Here is a 16,971-nt window from a genome sequence, read left to right as displayed (position 1 = left end):
CAGTGACGAAGCGCTGCACTTCGCAAGTGAAGCCCCAAATGTACTAAGTAACGTGAGTAATAGGTGATATTTGCCCGACTCTTTGTCAGCATCCCAAACTTTTCAGCGTGTGTGTAAGAGAAGTGTCATTCTTATGATATGAGCCACTTTTTTCTTCTTTTTTTGGTCATGGTTTAAGGGAATCACGCAGCAAAGGGCTGCGTCACTGGAACCTGTGGGTGTGCGCAGCATGGAGACAATGAGTGGCACCGAACTCAGATCTTATGGACTTTTCTTGCAGATCATCAAAGAGCTCTTGGTAACTAGAAGCCACTCGGACCTGTCACTCTGGCACCCTGACTTGTGAAGGATGTGTAAAGAAGGAGCCCCCCCCCCCCCCCCCACACACACACACAACCTGATTTGACTTTAGTTATTATCACCATGGAGACAAAGGTGCACATTTCTCTGGTCAGCGTGCCTCGTTATCTTTGTAACAACTTCTGACACATTCACAAGTTTTCTCTTGGCAACAATAATTGATCCTAATCTGGTTTGGACTTTTTAGAGGCTCAAACCTGTTGCAGATTCAGTCAAAACTACATTTCTGCTTGAGAAACACAAGATGGCATAATCAGATAAAATTGGCATCTTTTGTTTATTTGGTAATCATCGCTTGCCAAGGAAGATGCTGCCTTTCACACAGGCAACAAGTGCTGGACCACGAGAATCACACATGGCTTATTATCTTTGAACTTACTCCCTGTGGGAGTGTGTGTGTGTGTGTGTGTGGGGGGGGGGGGGGTACTCGTTACAGGCTCCTAATATAAAGCAGCATGGATGTAAAGTGAGATGTGACACATTCCAGCTCAGGATGAACGTTTACCCGTCACCTCTCAGGGCTCCTGCCGCCGTCCTACTCTCCGGGCTTTTTGCTTTCTGACGCGGTAACTCGACTTGATCCTACTTGTGATGTTGTTAACACTTCCTCTGCTCCCACAGCTTTTCGCAGACTTTGTTACTGACTCATGCTCGTCTCTTTTCCACTATCCATGCCCTCCCCCGCACTCTTCACCATAATGACCATCTTAGGGCTGAGGGCCAGGTCACAGATCAATCACCTCGTCCCCCCATCCCACCACGAACCCAAGCTGCCTTTCGGGTTAGGGTTACCCTAACTCTCCCCGTCCAGATGAAAATGATAACACCTGGATGCTAGAAGACGTACGAGATGAACTTTTGACGACACTTTTTTGTGTTTCGTGAAGCACAACCTGCCTTCCGATTGTGATTCCTGCTCATAAAAGCTTGAAAACTCAAATGTCACCTACCAAAAGAGCACTGCTGAAGCCATTTTAACACATCGAGTCTTCATACTTTCCTGTTTACTTCTGATAATCAAATTTGGGCCCCATCATGATTAAAATAGAGAGTACCGTCAGAAAACTTTGGGTCTATAAGTGCTTTTCTCCTCCTCTGCGGCTTAATGACAACTATTAAGCGTGCACGGATCCCGGCTGGCCGGCGTGCATCATCACTTTGTCTTAATCTTTGCTCCATAAATGTTGATAACGTGTGCCCCCACGTCAGCAGCTACTAGTACCTGCTGTTATAAATAGAAGCAGGCTATCTCTCACTGTCAGATCCCAGCGTATCTCCCGCTTTACCTCTTGTATCTACAGGAAGTCGAGCACCGGGACCAACAGAGAGCCAACACAAAACAAGTAGTCCAATTACGCGCCAGTAAATCAAACCGCTGCACCTCCCTGTCTCCACCGCTCACCCCGGTGACGTTCAAACAAATTGGATTTGGGAAGAAAACAAACTGCCGGGTTTAAAAAGTTGGGATTAATCCTACGTGAAAATCTGATTTCTCAAAAACAATGAAGCGTAATTACTGACTGGCCCCTGTTGGAGTAGCTCAGTGACACCACCCTGTTGACACCGCGCTTCCTGCTTTACAGCCGTCATTCTGTAGAGCAGCTTCGTAATATTTATTTGGAGTGTGGAATTAATTATCAGGCTCGGTTGATGACTCAGAGCTCAGGTCCTCAGAAAGTAACGCAGCCTGTAAATAATCACCCCGCTGCCACCATACTTCACACGGATGGCGAGCGCTGCGTTTGTGCTAATTTTGCCGTTCTATGTATAGTGCCACGGACCGTGTCAGGATGAAGGATATTTGGGTTGCCCCAGAAGCTCAGCAGCCCCAAATCACTCAGACTCTGGATGATTTTGCTGCACACAGAATCATCTGCCCTCCCCTCACCACCGCACACTCGTTAAACACCAGGTGACTACGTAAACTCCGTCTTTAGAGCCTGGGGGCAGAAATCTGTAGCTCTGGGTGTGACATATGGGCGCATTGATCTCTTATTTCTGACCGGCCTCTGTATGCACAACAGCGTTGGAGTGGAGGATGCAGCCTGTCTGCCAGAATCTTTATGACTGCATCAGTGAGACGGCCTGCAACCGCGCTGAGAGGCTGCCAAACTACAGCGGAACAGGGAGGGTAAGCACAAAAGTTTAGCCTTTAACAATCTGGAACGCCCCCCTGTCTTGGTCAACCGCTGAGAGTGACTAGATGTGAACTTGTCTCGGATCAGGACTGCGACTGAGACGACGGAAGCTTGTTGCTTCGAGATGAGATCGTGTGAGCTTGGCTGTGTGTGGAGTGGTGCAAATTTGAATAGATGTATTTGCATCTTGTTGCTTAGCCAAAGGCATTTATGGTTCCCAGTGGTGGTGACCTGAAATTTTGCATGCATGGCAACCCTGCAAAAGTGTAGCCCCTCCGTGTCCAAAGACTGCACGGCAGAAGCAGGAAGCACTGACCTTCAACGCAGCACATACACGTAACGCACGTTGCCAGAGATGCTCACATTTCATGGTCGTCTCTGCCACACAGTTTCCCCTCTGAACCCTGGAAGAAAGAGAAGAAACAATACATTTGTCCACATTTGGGCCGAGACTGATTGGCTTCGATCGGTAATATTCATTCCCGTCTGTGTGCTTCCCTGGCTCGTGAAGCCAGACCTACTGGAATGGAGCAAAAAGTGACTGAAAAGTTGACTGTGACAATAAAGAGAAACTGTGTGGTTATTTCTTATAGCTTACAGATGTGTGGAAGTTATTCCACAGGGTTGCAGCTGCACAAACAGGATGCATGTGGCAGACTGAGCTCAGACATTGACTTTGTCGGAGGTGGAGTAACACAACACAGGCTGTGGATCTCTGAAGTGGACACCGAGGCCCCACGCTCCTTCCTTCCCATATGGAAGAGAAGGTTGACTCATTTTTAAAAGTAAGTATTATTACAGCAATGTTTGCCAAAAAAAAATCTATAGCCAGTGTATAGATTTCCACTATAACCAGCAGCCAGTGTAAACACCTTACTGAAAAATCCAGCGTAAGCCAATTTCAAACACAAAATCTGTCACAGTCAGCATCCCTCCCCAAACTGCTATCAAGCTCTGAAACAAAACTGTTTTTTTTTTTCATTTGGCGTTTTATGTAAAAGCCCCCTCTTGACCCCCATACTAAAATAACCACGAGAGGGAAATAATCTTTATCTGCTTAAGCACTTATGGGCACCCAGGAACGTAGAGGTCAAGAGTTTTAGCTCCGTTACTGGCTCGGATATGAAAGACAGCAGCGGAAGCCTGAACAGGAGGTGGAGGCTCGTAACTTGGAAGCTGGCAGTTTAAATCCCTGAGCTGCAACACAGCACTCTGCTTTCAGAGCAACTGCCAAAGGTGCTGTTCCACAGAGTCACTGAAGTCCCAACTGGTCAGAAAGTGCTCCGCAGTGTGAAACAGTGGTAGCTTAATGGCCTGTCCAGACTAGCGCTGATACTTTAGAAAACAGACTTTGCATCTCGATTCGACAAGAATCTCAGCGTTCAGAGTGTGTAAGAAACAAAGCGGTACCATACTTTATGCACGCACGCTGCCACGTTCGCATGCGCTAGCTAGAGCGTAGCTAGCTGGCCTGCTAACCAGCAACATTCTGATCTCGTTGATATTAAAGGTGTGGAACACTGAAAAACACATTTTTATTGATTACTTCTGATTATAATTGGTCACTCTGAGTTTTTCATGCAGGCTGAACATGAAAATAGTCTCCTACACCTTTCTCCTGCATTAGCTTCTGATCGAAATTAACCGGTGAAACTCTAGGATTTGAACGTCTTGACAGATCTACGTCACTTAACATTCATGGGCTCACCCATCCTGACTCACGACAGGGAAGGCTGTTGTTGGTTTAACATCCAGGAAACATCAGAGAACGTCTTGACTAGCAGATGCTAACTGTTAGCATCGACATCTCCACCACACAGCAGAACTCCTCCAGGCTTGTGTTATTTGTGGCGATAAAACATCAACGTTGCAGCGCAGAGTGAGTGGTAGAATCACGCTGCTGTTAGCCAATCAGAGGTGAGATGTCCAAATATCAGGAAATAAGACTGCAAATCCTGCCGTCTGAAGCCACTTTCTCCTCCAGCTGACTTCTGCATCCTGAAACAGGCACATCTGAGCTTTTTTCCCCAGAGTACGACTTACAAGGCATTAATTCGTACTAGGGACCACATAAAATGTACTGATTAAATGAGTGAACCACACCTTTAAACCACATGCTAACAATGTTTATCATTGAAATGAAATGGAATATACAGATGTGCCGTTATTTTCAAATGTCTCACCACCTATTGGCCTCATGTGTTATTTACACCCTCCTGTTTTTTTATTTTTCTTTCCAATTTCGGAGATCCAGCTGGGGTGAAATTTTGTTTTTAAACAAGAATATCTAAAATGTTTTAGGTGCAATGGTTAGTTATTGTATTCACCTTGTCTGAGCAAACATGCAGTGTTTCATCCCAGTAATTAAACTCACATTAAATCGGACAGTTTTACGATCAAACGTGAAGCAACGAGTGATTCATGAAATAAAAACAATGAATCACAGAATCTGACAATTATTCTGCAAAAACAAGTAGATGAAAACAGATTACTGCAGGTTTATAAATTACTTTTCCAGAGGTTTAAAAACCCTCACATACGGTTTCTCCCTTCCCCCCATTTCAATCTAATTTGGCCTTTTTCTTGTTTTTAATCCTTTTGTTGTCTTTTGAAACAGTTAAAAGTTATTTTACTTTGTTGGCCATAATTTAGGCCACTTTTTTAGGACTGGATCTAAAACTGTACAGAAATATTTTAAAGTCATTATATATATTTTGCACTCTCTGCTGAGCATATAAAAGGTTATGATGGGATCCTTCAGCTCAAGCAGCTGCACCTTTTGAACTTTTTACTTTATAGTTAAAAATAGTTTCAGATCAATAAAAGAAGCAAAAAAAAAAACTGAAAAAAGAAAAACTAGATCAAACTAAAATTTCACAAAAAGTTTTAAAATTTTAAACTACTTTGTTAACAATTTGTCTAAAATCAGCACAAGTCTTGACTTTATGATAGAAATCTATCCACTGATGAGGATCGTTCTACAAAAAAAAGCATCTTCAATAAATTTTCTGTCAGTGTTTAATATGGTCTGAAATTCGATGGATCAAACATTATAGATAAACTCATTCAGGAGTCTGTCGTGATGTTTTACCAAACTGTTTATTTATTACATTCAACAGAATTCCCGATTAGTCTCTGATTTAAAATGTCCTATTTAGGTTCATGTGAGATCTGATCTATCACAAAAGTGTTTGATTTAACTTAAAGAGCAAGTCACCCCCTACCAGATTCTTCTTCAACTCCCACTTCCTGTTTGAAAAATGCAACAAATGCTGTTGCCTAGCAGAACGAGAGGGCGGAGCCACTGACAAATACACACACACATACACACAGGCTCACAACGACATTGTGACATCATATGGTACCAGCTAACGTTCTAGGGTACCTCTTAGCCAATAGTGACGGCAGATTTAAATTAAAATGCAGTGCAGAGTTTTTAGCTCACAACGGTGCAACACTGACAGTTTTAGGCAGAAAATTTTAATTTTAACTAAAAATTGACTACACGTGTCGGCAGCACAGTTAGACACACATGTATTCAATTCAATTCAAAACTACTTTATTAATCCCAGAGGGAAATTGATTGCTGTAGTAGCTCAGAATAATAATAATAATCAAGTCATTAAAGAGTTGTTGTATATTACAATGGCTGTTGGCAGGAAGGATCTCCAGTAGCGGTCAGTGTTGCAGCCAAACTGAAGAAGCCTCTGACTGAAGACACTCTTCCGTTGTCGGGCAGTCTTGTGAAGAGAGTGCTCAGGGTTGTCCATCATTTTCTTGATTCTCTGGAGAATCCTTCTTTGCATTATCTCCTCCAGCGGTTCCACAGTCGTCCCCAGAACAGAACTAGCCTTTTTTATTAGGCTGTTGAGCCTTTTCAGGTCCCTGCTTCTGATGCTGCTACCCCAACAGACGATGGCTGAAGAGATTACACTCTCAACAACAGACTTGTAGAAGATCTGCAGCATCTTGCTACAGACACTGAAGGACCTAAGCATCCTCAAGAACTGCAGTTTTCTGTGTCCCTTCTTGTAAACGGCTTCGCTGTTCTTTCTCCAGTCCAGTCTGTTGTCCAGGTGAACTCCAAGGTATTTGTATTCCTCAACCACCTCCACTTCTTCTCCCATGATGGAAACAGTGTTTGACTCCACCCTGTTTCTTCTGACGTCTAAAATCATCTCCTTTGTTTTGTTCACGTTCAAGGTCCGATGATTGTTTCCACACCATGCCACAAAGCGCTCCACCAGCTCTCTGTACTCAGCTTCCTGTCCATCTCTGATACACCCGACAACTGCAGAGTCATCTGAGTATTTCTGTAGATGACAGGTCTCTGATTTGTACTGGAAGTCTGAGGTGTACAGGATGAAAAGGAATGGTGAGAGTACAGTCCCCTGTGGTGCTCCAATGTTACTGATCACCTGGTTTGATGTGCAGATCTTCAGCCTCACAATCTGTGGTCTGTTTGTCAGGTAGTCTTTAATCCAGGCGATAGTTGAGGCCCCCACCTGTGTCTTCTGGAGTTTCTGGCAAAGTACATCAGGCTGGATTGTGTTAAATGCGCTGGAGAAATCAAAGAAAATGACCCTGACAGTGCTGCCTGCTTTGTCCAGATGACAGTGGATTGGTTGAAGCAGCTGGATGATGGCATCTTCAACTCCAACTCCATGGCGATAAGCAAACTGCAGCGGGTCCTGATATGTCCTAGTTTGCTTATTCAGGTGGACCAACAGGAGTCTCTCCAGGACCTTCATGATGTGGGATGTCAGGGCAACCGGTCTGTAGTCGTCATTGACTGATGGGCGAGTTTTCTTTGGAACTGGAACAAGGCAGGATGTCTTCCACAGGACTGGAACCTTCTCCTGGGCCAGGCTGAGGTTGAAGAGGTGCTGCAGAATCCCACAGAGCTGCTCTGCACAGGCCTTCAGTCCTCTGGTGCTGACACCATCTGGACCTGCAGCCTTGTTCCTGTTCAGTCTCTCCAGCTGCCTCTTCACCTGACTTCTAGAGACAGATAGGTGGGAGGGGGAGGTAAATGGGGCAGCAGCATCTGACTTGGTTGAAGACAGATTTATAGAACCAGAAGAGTCCATGACTGCGTTAGAGGACAAAAGAGCTGGCGTGTGACAGGAAAATGTTGGATCAGAGGAGGATGGGATGTCTGATTGGCTGGGGACAGGTGAGGAGAATGCTGGGGTTGTTCCTGAACTGAACCTATTGCAGAACTTGTTCAGTTCACTGGCTGTGTCCAGGCTGCCATCTGTGCAATCCTTCCTCTGATTGAAGCCTATGATCTTCTTCATCCCTGACCAGACATCTCTGATATTATTCCTCAGTAGTTTGTTCTCCAGCTTCTTCCTGTATGCCTCCTTGCTGTCTCTGATCTTGATCTTCAGTTGCTTCTGTATACTCCTCAATAATTCCCTGTCTCCCTCCTTGAAGGCTCTTTTTTCTCATTTAGCAGATTCTTAATTTCACTGGTGATCCAGGGTTTGTTATTAGCGAAGCATCTCACTGTTCTGGTGGGAATGATATTGTCCACACAGAAGTTTATGTAGTCAGTGGCACATCCAGTCATGGCATTGATGTCCTCTTCATATCCTTGGCAGAGAGTCATCCAATCTGTGGTCTCAAAACAACTCTGCAGGGCTTCTCCAGCATCCTGTGACCATTTTCTGACAGTTCTTCTTGTCACAGGTTGCCTCTGAACAAGTGGTTTGTATTCTGAGCAGAGGGGAAAAAATATGTATATAGTTTATCAGAAACAAAAGTTGATTTGGGGGTAACTTGCTCTTTAACTAACAAGAAAATATTTATACTTGACAATAAGCTGAAAGTGTGAAACGTTAGAAACTCTGCATGACATAAAAACATTTAAAATCAGTTGAGTTCAGATGGCGCTCACGCAGGTGCACACAGCGAGCTGCTCGTCCTCTTTTCGCGATGGAACCTTGCGTTTTATTGGCTTTCATGTATTTTTGTTGTCTCTGATGCTTTTTTTGAATGGTGTGGCTTCTCTGGTGACTTATGATTGAGCTGCACTGCTGAGGCTTCGTCCTCCTGTTGATGTAGCGGGCGCTGCGTGCTGGGAACCTCACGGATGGCGTTGTTGTTTGGACTGCCCGTGTGCTCTCTCCCCCCAAGCCGTGATGTGTCGGCCCTCTGACCTCCCCAGCTCGAGAAGGAAGCGTCGTAGAAGATGGGGAAAGTGAGGTAGCTGGCGCGTGAGACGTCAGGCTGGACTTCCTGGATCCATGAAGAAGCAGCTGGTCTGATTCGGCCCAGCTTGTGACCCGGTGGTTCCGAGACGTCTGATGGTTTACTCTGCGCCCTGCCTTGTGAACTTGGCCGGCTTCAAAGATGAGCTGGCACAGCGCCACAGCCAATCGGCTCGAGGACCTCGCCAGAATGGAGTTTGCTGGGAGAATCTACGCTCGGTTACGGGCTCAGAGTTGGAGGAGACTGTGCCCGTGCACGATCCCTGTGCTGTAGCCCCGCCACAGCCCTGGTTTGGTCTGGCCAATGCCAGGTCTGTGCAGAACAAAACTTTTATTCTTCAGGATTTTTTATTCAACATGACTTGAGGTTTCTGTGCATCTGTGAGCACTGGATCCCATTTGGTGACTCAAGCGCCCTGCTGGAGCTGGTACCACCTGGCTGCTCCTGTTTTAATGTCCCTAGATTGCGGGGCAGAGGTGGTGGGCTGGTTGTTGTCTTAAAATCCAGCTTTCCTTGTAAACAGCTTACACCCACCATGTAATTTTCTTCCTTTGAACTGTGCCTATTGGAACTGTGCTTACCCCCCCCCCACCCACCCCCACCTCCACCCCCCGCTCGTCGTGCTGATTTATCGCCCTCCAAAGACAGGCTCTAACTTCCTTAATGATTTCTATGGTCTTGTGGCAGACTGCATCCTAAAGTATGACTATGTCCTATTTTGGGGGGATTTTAACATCCATATCTGCTGTCCTGACATTGTGCTTGCTAAAGGTTTTTTGAATTTGCTAGATTAATTCAATTTAACTCAATGGGTATCGTCCCCAACTCATGCCAGGGGTCACACCCTGGACCTGGTTCTCTCTTTTGGTCTCCCAGTCATGAACCTTGTGACTTTGCCTCCTGTGTCTTCTGACCACTCTCCAATACTCTGTGATGTTGCATTGCCATGTCCTGTCCCTGTGTGTGAAGCTCCAGCTATAGGTTCAGAGCCCTGGATGCAGAAACTGTAGCAAAGTTTGTGGACTGTATGTCTATAAGGTTAGAGTCCTTTAACCCAGATCCATCTAACATCGATCATTACTCACAACACTTTGATTTACTTTGTAATCAGGTCCTGGATGTGGTTGCCCCTCTCAAGCTTTGCAAGTCTAGGCCTAGGAGGGAGCCTTGGCTCTCTGATGTCACACGGGCTTGTAGGCGGACGTGTAGATCCTCTGAGAGAAGGTGGAAAAAGGATGGCCTACAGGCCCCGCGTGAGTTGTTCAGAGCATCTCTGGTTGCTTATCAGGATGCAGTGAGGGCTGCTAGAAATGCCTATTTTGCAGAATCATTGAAACAAACTCTAAGAATCCCAAGATTCTCTACAAAACACTGAACTCTGTTCTGGTGTGTCAGCTTAGCTTCATGACTTCTACAGCTGCTGGAAACTCTGAAGATTTTCACAAATTCTTTGTTCATAAATTATCGGGCATTAGAGCAGCTATTTCTGGTAACTCTATTGACCCTGCTCCAGTTCCTCCATCACCATCCCCCCACAGCTCCCTCAATACCATTTCTTATTCTGAGCTGAGTACACTTGTTGCAAGGCAGACGCCATCTGGCTCTCCACTTGAGGTTCTGCCGCCTCGTCTCTGGAAGGCTGTCTTTCCGTGTCTTGGCCCATCACTTGGTCGGATTATCAATGGGAGCCTCAGCACAGGTGTGGTCCCAGCTGCTTTGAAAGCAGACGTTGTTTGGCTGACTCTGAAGAAACCTGGTGCTGATGTCTCTGTGATCGAAAATTACAGGCCTATATCTCTACCCCTGCCTTTTACATCGAAACTGCTTGAGAAAGTCGTTTATCAGCAGCTGGTCTCACATTTAGCTGACTCTGATCTGTTTGAGGTTTTCCTATCAGTGTTCAGGTCTGGCCATAGTACAGAGTTGGCTCTACTGAGGGTCTTAAATGATATCTATCAATAGATCATGGTACATCTGTGGTGCTTCTGTTGTTAGATCTGACGGCAGCTTTTGACACAGTTGACCATGTTATTCTGCTTGATCGCTTGGAACGATGGGTTGGGATCAAAGAGTCTGCTCTGGATTGGTTTAGATTGTATCTCCACAACAGAACATTCTGTGTTAAACTGGGTGATGTTTTTTCTTCTTGGGAGGGGTTCCGCTAGGGGGGTCCCGCAGGGATCGATCCTTGGTCCTCTTTTGTTTGCAATTTATTTGCTTCCTCTGGGGGTCAATCTTTCGTAAACATGGCCTAGCGTTCCATCTCAATGCTGACGATTGCCAGATTTACTCTCCATTGTGTCAGGAGAAAAGTCTCTCTATCCAGTCCTTTGTGTCCTGTCTTAGCAAGGTGAAGTCTTGGCTAATGGCCAACTGTCTGCATCTGAATGAGGGAAAAACAGAGCTCATTGTTTTTCACCCCAAAAGCAGGGCTGTGGGTCGTTATGTTGATCTTGGCCCTCTTTCTCCCTACTCAAAACCAGTTGTCACCAGTCTGGGGGTGAAAATTGACACTGGACTGAAATTTGATGCTCACATCAACTCTGTGATCCGGTCCAGTTTCTTTCATCTGAGACGCCTTGCAAAAATCAAGCCTATGCTGTCGAGAGACCACCTGGAACGGGTACGCCATGCTTTTGTAATGTCTAGGCTTGACTACTGCAACTCTCTCTATGCAGGGTTGTGTCAGTCATCACTGCGTCGCCTACAGGTTGTGCAGAACAGCGCAGCCAGGTTTCTGACTGGGACCAGGAGACGGGACCACGTCAGTCCAGTTCTGGCCTCCCTGCACTGGCTTCTGGTCTGTTATCGTTCACACTTTAAACTCCTCATCTTTGTTTACAATTTCTTCCAGGGTAGTGCTCCCCCCTATCTGGCCACTCTGCTGAACAGACATTCCCCATCACGCGCTCTGTGCTCCTCTGACCAAGGCCTGCTCGCTGTCACTCGTTCTAGGTGTCGTACTCCCGGGGACCGGGCTTTCTCAGTCCTAGCACCGTCACTCTGGAACCAGTTGCCACCCTCAGTTAGGCTGTCCCCATCTCTGCCAGTCTTTAAGAGTCGCCTAAAAACCCACCTCCTCCTCTTGGCGTTCCCTGAACGTGTTTGAATTTGGCCCTCTTTTATGTCGATTCTATTTCCCTGTTTTCATTGGTCTCTTTATCCCTTGTTTTACCTATTTGTTTTCTACTTTAATGTTTTACCTTTTTTTGCACTATTTGAATTGCATTTATTTTCTATTTATTCATCATGTTTCACATTTCTCATGTACCATGTTCAGCGCCTCGGGCTTCCCGACAGGGTCGCGGAAGGCGCTTTATAAATAAAGCTGTGATTGATTGAAAATCATAAATAAAATTGGAAAAGTTTTGAAAATGTGAAACTAGTGATTTTTTCTCAAATAAATCCACATGTTGAATTAGTCCCCACACATCTGTTAACCTCTTTGACGCGATCTGGAGCCCAACGGTGTGGCGAGCAGGGACAGTTCAGCACCCAGACTTTACAGAAGGCTTCTGCACTGTTTAATAGAGCATCTTCTGGTGTTTTCTTCACATCTGACTGACAGCCCGTTATTTTTCAGCGGCTTTAGCTAATAAAAACCGGTAATTGTAGCGTTATAACCCCCGTCCCACCAGCCTCCTTTGGACGCTGACAAGTTCTTGCTGAAAAACGGTGCAAAACGTTTACGCGGTTCTTGTTTTTGTTTACATTCTCCTCAGAGTCTCTGCACTTGTACGTAAATGAAACCCCCTCCCCCAAGAGCCAGACAGGACACCTGAGTACAGGTGACAGACAGACAGTAGGCCGAAAGTTTAAAATAAAGGTCTTGTAGGAATAAAAGCTTCAATGTGAATGGCGAGGGAATTGTTCAAGATAATACAAAGGAGTGGGATTTCATGTGCATTTGTCTGCAAGGGATATCCCAGCCAAAGTTTCTCTATACATCAAAGGGCCGACACAAATAAAAGCACACTTGTCAGGGGCGAACAAACTGCCTCCTTTGTGCTTCCGACCAGCCAAATTCAGGCACACAAAGCCTTTGGATGTACAACACTGCAAAGAAGACATACTATTCAGATGACATGCTTTGCTCTCTGGTGGTTTGCAGTGTACTTTTGTCTGGCCGGAGCAGGACAGATATATAATATCACTGGATAAAAATCCTTTCAGTGTCTTAAAAGACTCCCGTTACACTCCCTCTCCCCCCAAACGCTCCACCATTCTTCCTTTCCTTAAACAGAGTAAACTTGATGCAGCCAGATAACTCTTGCAGCCCTCAGGCCTAATGCCCAAAATAAGTCTCGGGTTCATTCAGTTTTTCTTTCTTCTTTTAAGCAAAGAGTTTTATACAAACCGTGGTTGGACACCGCGTTTTGTTTTGATGTTAAACGTGCTCCGCATGCATGGTTCACAAGGTTTTCCATCACGTTTCACTGCAGCAGCAGAAGTTCGTTCGCTCAGATTCAGAAAAGAAATGTGATAAAACAATAGAAATAATAATAATGATATTTAAGCTGGAAAATGAATCCATTTGGTGTCGTCATGGAGCTGCAAAAGGAAGTAAAAAGGCATCTCACAATAAATTTAAAATCTATTTTGAATTAAAATAATCTTTACTTTAATCCAGATTTGTTAAATGAAATTATCCACCATTGAGAAAAAATGTGCAGATTGCTGCCTAATTTCACACAAGCCTTTCATCAGAAGAGACGTGTGTGTGTGTATATATGGGCACCAGTAATTGTAAATACATATTTCACTGTGTTGAAAAGCAGAGACTCCATCTGTGTTAAAAGATTGGAGCGTGTTGAGTTAAAAAAAAGCCTTTGAGTGAATGCAATGACTCATCACCAGGGTCATTTGCCTTTCACTGCAAATGAGTGTGGGTGTCTGCCTAAGTTGTGCTTATAAGCTGGATATTGTTTTTTAATCATGCAAGATGGAAAAAAGGATGAAAAAGAGAGACCTATTGTTCATGCACACAGTGCACGAGAGAAAGTACAGACACGAGCACGAGTGTGTGTGTCAGAGAGACAAAGACTGAGGGTCGTGTTTGACGTCCCCGCGATGCAGCTCCAGCCCCAGGATGTGTGTTCTTTAATGAAATGGCTGTTTCAGCCTGGAAGTTACAGCTTCCTGTCGTTTGACCGGGTAGCTATCTGTGTGTCACCAGTAAATTAAGGCTTGCTGCTGCGCACTTAAGGGCAGGTGAGATAGGACAAGTGCACCTTCTTATAACTTTTTGGACATTTAACCCTTTGGAGGCAGGCGTTGCAGATTTGCAACAGTTAAAACCTACCTACCTGGTTACTCCACACACGTATTTCATGAGAATTTTTAAACTCAGAAGTACCCCTGAAGGACTTAGTTGTTCGTCCTTATATCAAAACTTATTTTGAGCCTGAGAGGGTTAAGTGAAATTGTCGTCATATAGAACACAGCTTCTACTTCTTCTTTTTTTTTCTTTGCAAGTTTTCAAAACTTAAGCCAAAGGTAGACAGGAGAAAATTTAATTAACCTTTATCTTCAGAAATCCAGCCCACATGCAGCAGGAGGTATATCCATGGTAAAACTTCATCTGAAAAGGTGTGCACGACGCTGGAATCACGCAAACATGAACACGCTCAGATGGAAGCTGACATGATCAGGAATTAGGCTTTTAAATGCAATCATCAATTTATAGGATTTTCAGAATCAGAATCAGAATCAGAAAAAGCTTTATTGCCAGTGCTCCAGCGAACCAGAGCATAGGAACTTGACTCCGCAGCACAGCCTGACCAAGATTACACACACACATGTAGACAGAACAGATACAGGCAGACCAGGTCGGGTTCTCACAGCATCTGTCGTGGGGGTTTGTTGTTGGCACACACACACACACACACACACACACACACACACACACACACACACACACACACACACACACACACACACACACACACACACACACACACACACACACACACACACTTGCGTGTGTGGAACTCCATTGACTTCCATTCATTTTAGTGACTTCCCTATGCCTCACCCAGACACTAACCATAACTATAACTGATGCTGATCTACTCCTAACCTTAACTAAAACTTTATTCACACCAAACCTCTAACACCAACTGGTAGACATAAAAAAATGTGGGGACCACAAAAATGTCCTCACTTTTGATGGTGGCTGCAAGAACACACGCACCCATGCACGCACGCACGCACACACACACACACACACATTGTAAATTTCAGGTACATTCTTCATTAAAGGTGTGGAAAAGTCCTTTAATCAATACATTTGCTGTGGTCTCTGGTGGGAATGAATACCTTGCAGAAAAAAAAACAACCCAAAAAGCCCAGAATTGCATGTTTTAGCACCCATAAATCAGCAGATTTTAGAGTCTTATTTCTTGATATTTAGACATCTCACCCCTGATTGGCTAACAGCAACGCAAGTCTACCACTGACTTGCAACATTGACGTTTTATATCCACAAACAACTCAAGCCTGAAGGAGTTTTTCTATGTGGTGGAGTTGCTAATGCTAATGGTTAGCTTCTACTAGCCAAGACGTTGTCTGCTGTTTCCTGGACGCTAAACCAAGAACAGCCTTCCCCATCGAGAGTAAAGATGGGCGACTCCGTGGATGTTTCGTGACAGTGTGACGTTGATCTGTCAGGATTTTCTAATCCAAGAGTTTTGCTTTCTACTCACGCTGGTTTTTCAGTGATCCACACCTTTAACAAAACTCCCTTTGAGGCCATGTTTGATTATTTTCTTTTGGCTAGGTCTGCAAAAACACTCCAGTCACTAAAACACCTTTTCTGCCTTTGTCTGCAGTAGAACTTTTATTTTCAACTAAGATAAACAAAAAAGAAAATATTCAAATGTAACCTCTTCAGAGCTAAAGGTTTCTTCTATTTTTCTTTTTTTATATTTAATTATTTTTGGTAACGGGTTGAAACTACCAAGTTCTGTTCATGGATTTAATAAAATCACCAGATTTGAACTGGCTCAGCTCACCAAGCAGATTCCAACCCGAATCCTCAGCAAGGGTCCCACCAACTTTAACAATCCTGTTGTCTTCAGCGGCAAAATAAAATAAAAGAAAAGATATTCGACCAAATTTCTGGACTTTTTGCGAGCCTGACTAAGAAGTTCCATGTTAAAACAAAAAGAGAAACTTTCCTATAATCTTCTGATTCATTAAACTTTATTTTTTAATATTTTTTTGAAAAAACAAAACAATTTTTTTTGGCCAAAGACATCAGGAATGAGGGGAGTTTTTAAGCAGGTCTAGAGGGCATGTTTGGAGATTTCTTTCTAACATCTTCAGCTGCTCTGTGCAAACGGAAGATGAAGGGAAATGAAATGAGGGCACAGGTTACTTCAGTTCATGTCAAAATCCAAACACGGCCTTTCAGAATACCTCAAAGATGAATCAGCGAGGTGAGAGATGAGTAACCGCTTTAAATAAATACCTGCCTCTGCAGTTTAAACTGCATTAATAGTAAAAGTAATGAAGCATTTCAGCCATAAAATGCAACTTGTTTTTTCTTCTCAGCTCATAATGGAGCTGGAGGAAAAAAAAATAGAATTGGTTAAATAACTACCAAAAATCAATACTTTAAAATGAACAATTAGGGTGAGACAATCGTGGCTGTTTACCTCCTGGGAAATGATGAATACATGAAATGTTTTGTGAACAGAGGAGGGCTTAATGAAAATGTGTGGTTCCTATCTGAGGTCAAATGCTGGTGAAACGAAGCTGAAGGGCGAAGCGATGCAGAACCAAACCGAGTCTGAACCCACCCACACAGTCCTGAAGGAGGGCTAATGAAAACACCTGAGTAGGTGGAACACGGACACGTCTCTGAAACACTTCCAATTAGACCTGAAAAGTTTGGTTGTAATAAATTAAAGGTCATAAAGTTACTAAAATAATTCCAACTTTTTTGTGGGTCTAACATTTACTTTCGATGTAATTACAGGGTAATTTTCTCAATTTAAGCCCCTAAAGTTGGTTAAATGTTCTTTTTACATTCAGTCATTTAGGAACGTGAGCACATTCAAACCAAAACTCCAAAACCTGTGGTTGGCAAACTCAACCCATTCCAAAACCACCACACGTGGGACAAAGAGATTGCATGTGTGGAACAATGTGGGTAACCCAGTCTTCCTGTTTGTTTGTGCAGCCAAACTAATAAAGCTTACTTTGAATTTCTTTTCTTTTCACCATTTCCAGTTTTACTGAAGACTGAAACCGC

Source organism: Nothobranchius furzeri, chromosome 9 (genome assembly GCF_043380555.1).
Source record: "Nothobranchius furzeri strain GRZ-AD chromosome 9, NfurGRZ-RIMD1, whole genome shotgun sequence".
NCBI classification, from domain to species: Eukaryota; Metazoa; Chordata; class Actinopteri; order Cyprinodontiformes; family Nothobranchiidae; genus Nothobranchius; species Nothobranchius furzeri.
The sequence above is the reverse complement of the archived record's forward strand: the minus strand, read 5'-3'. Positions refer to the sequence as shown.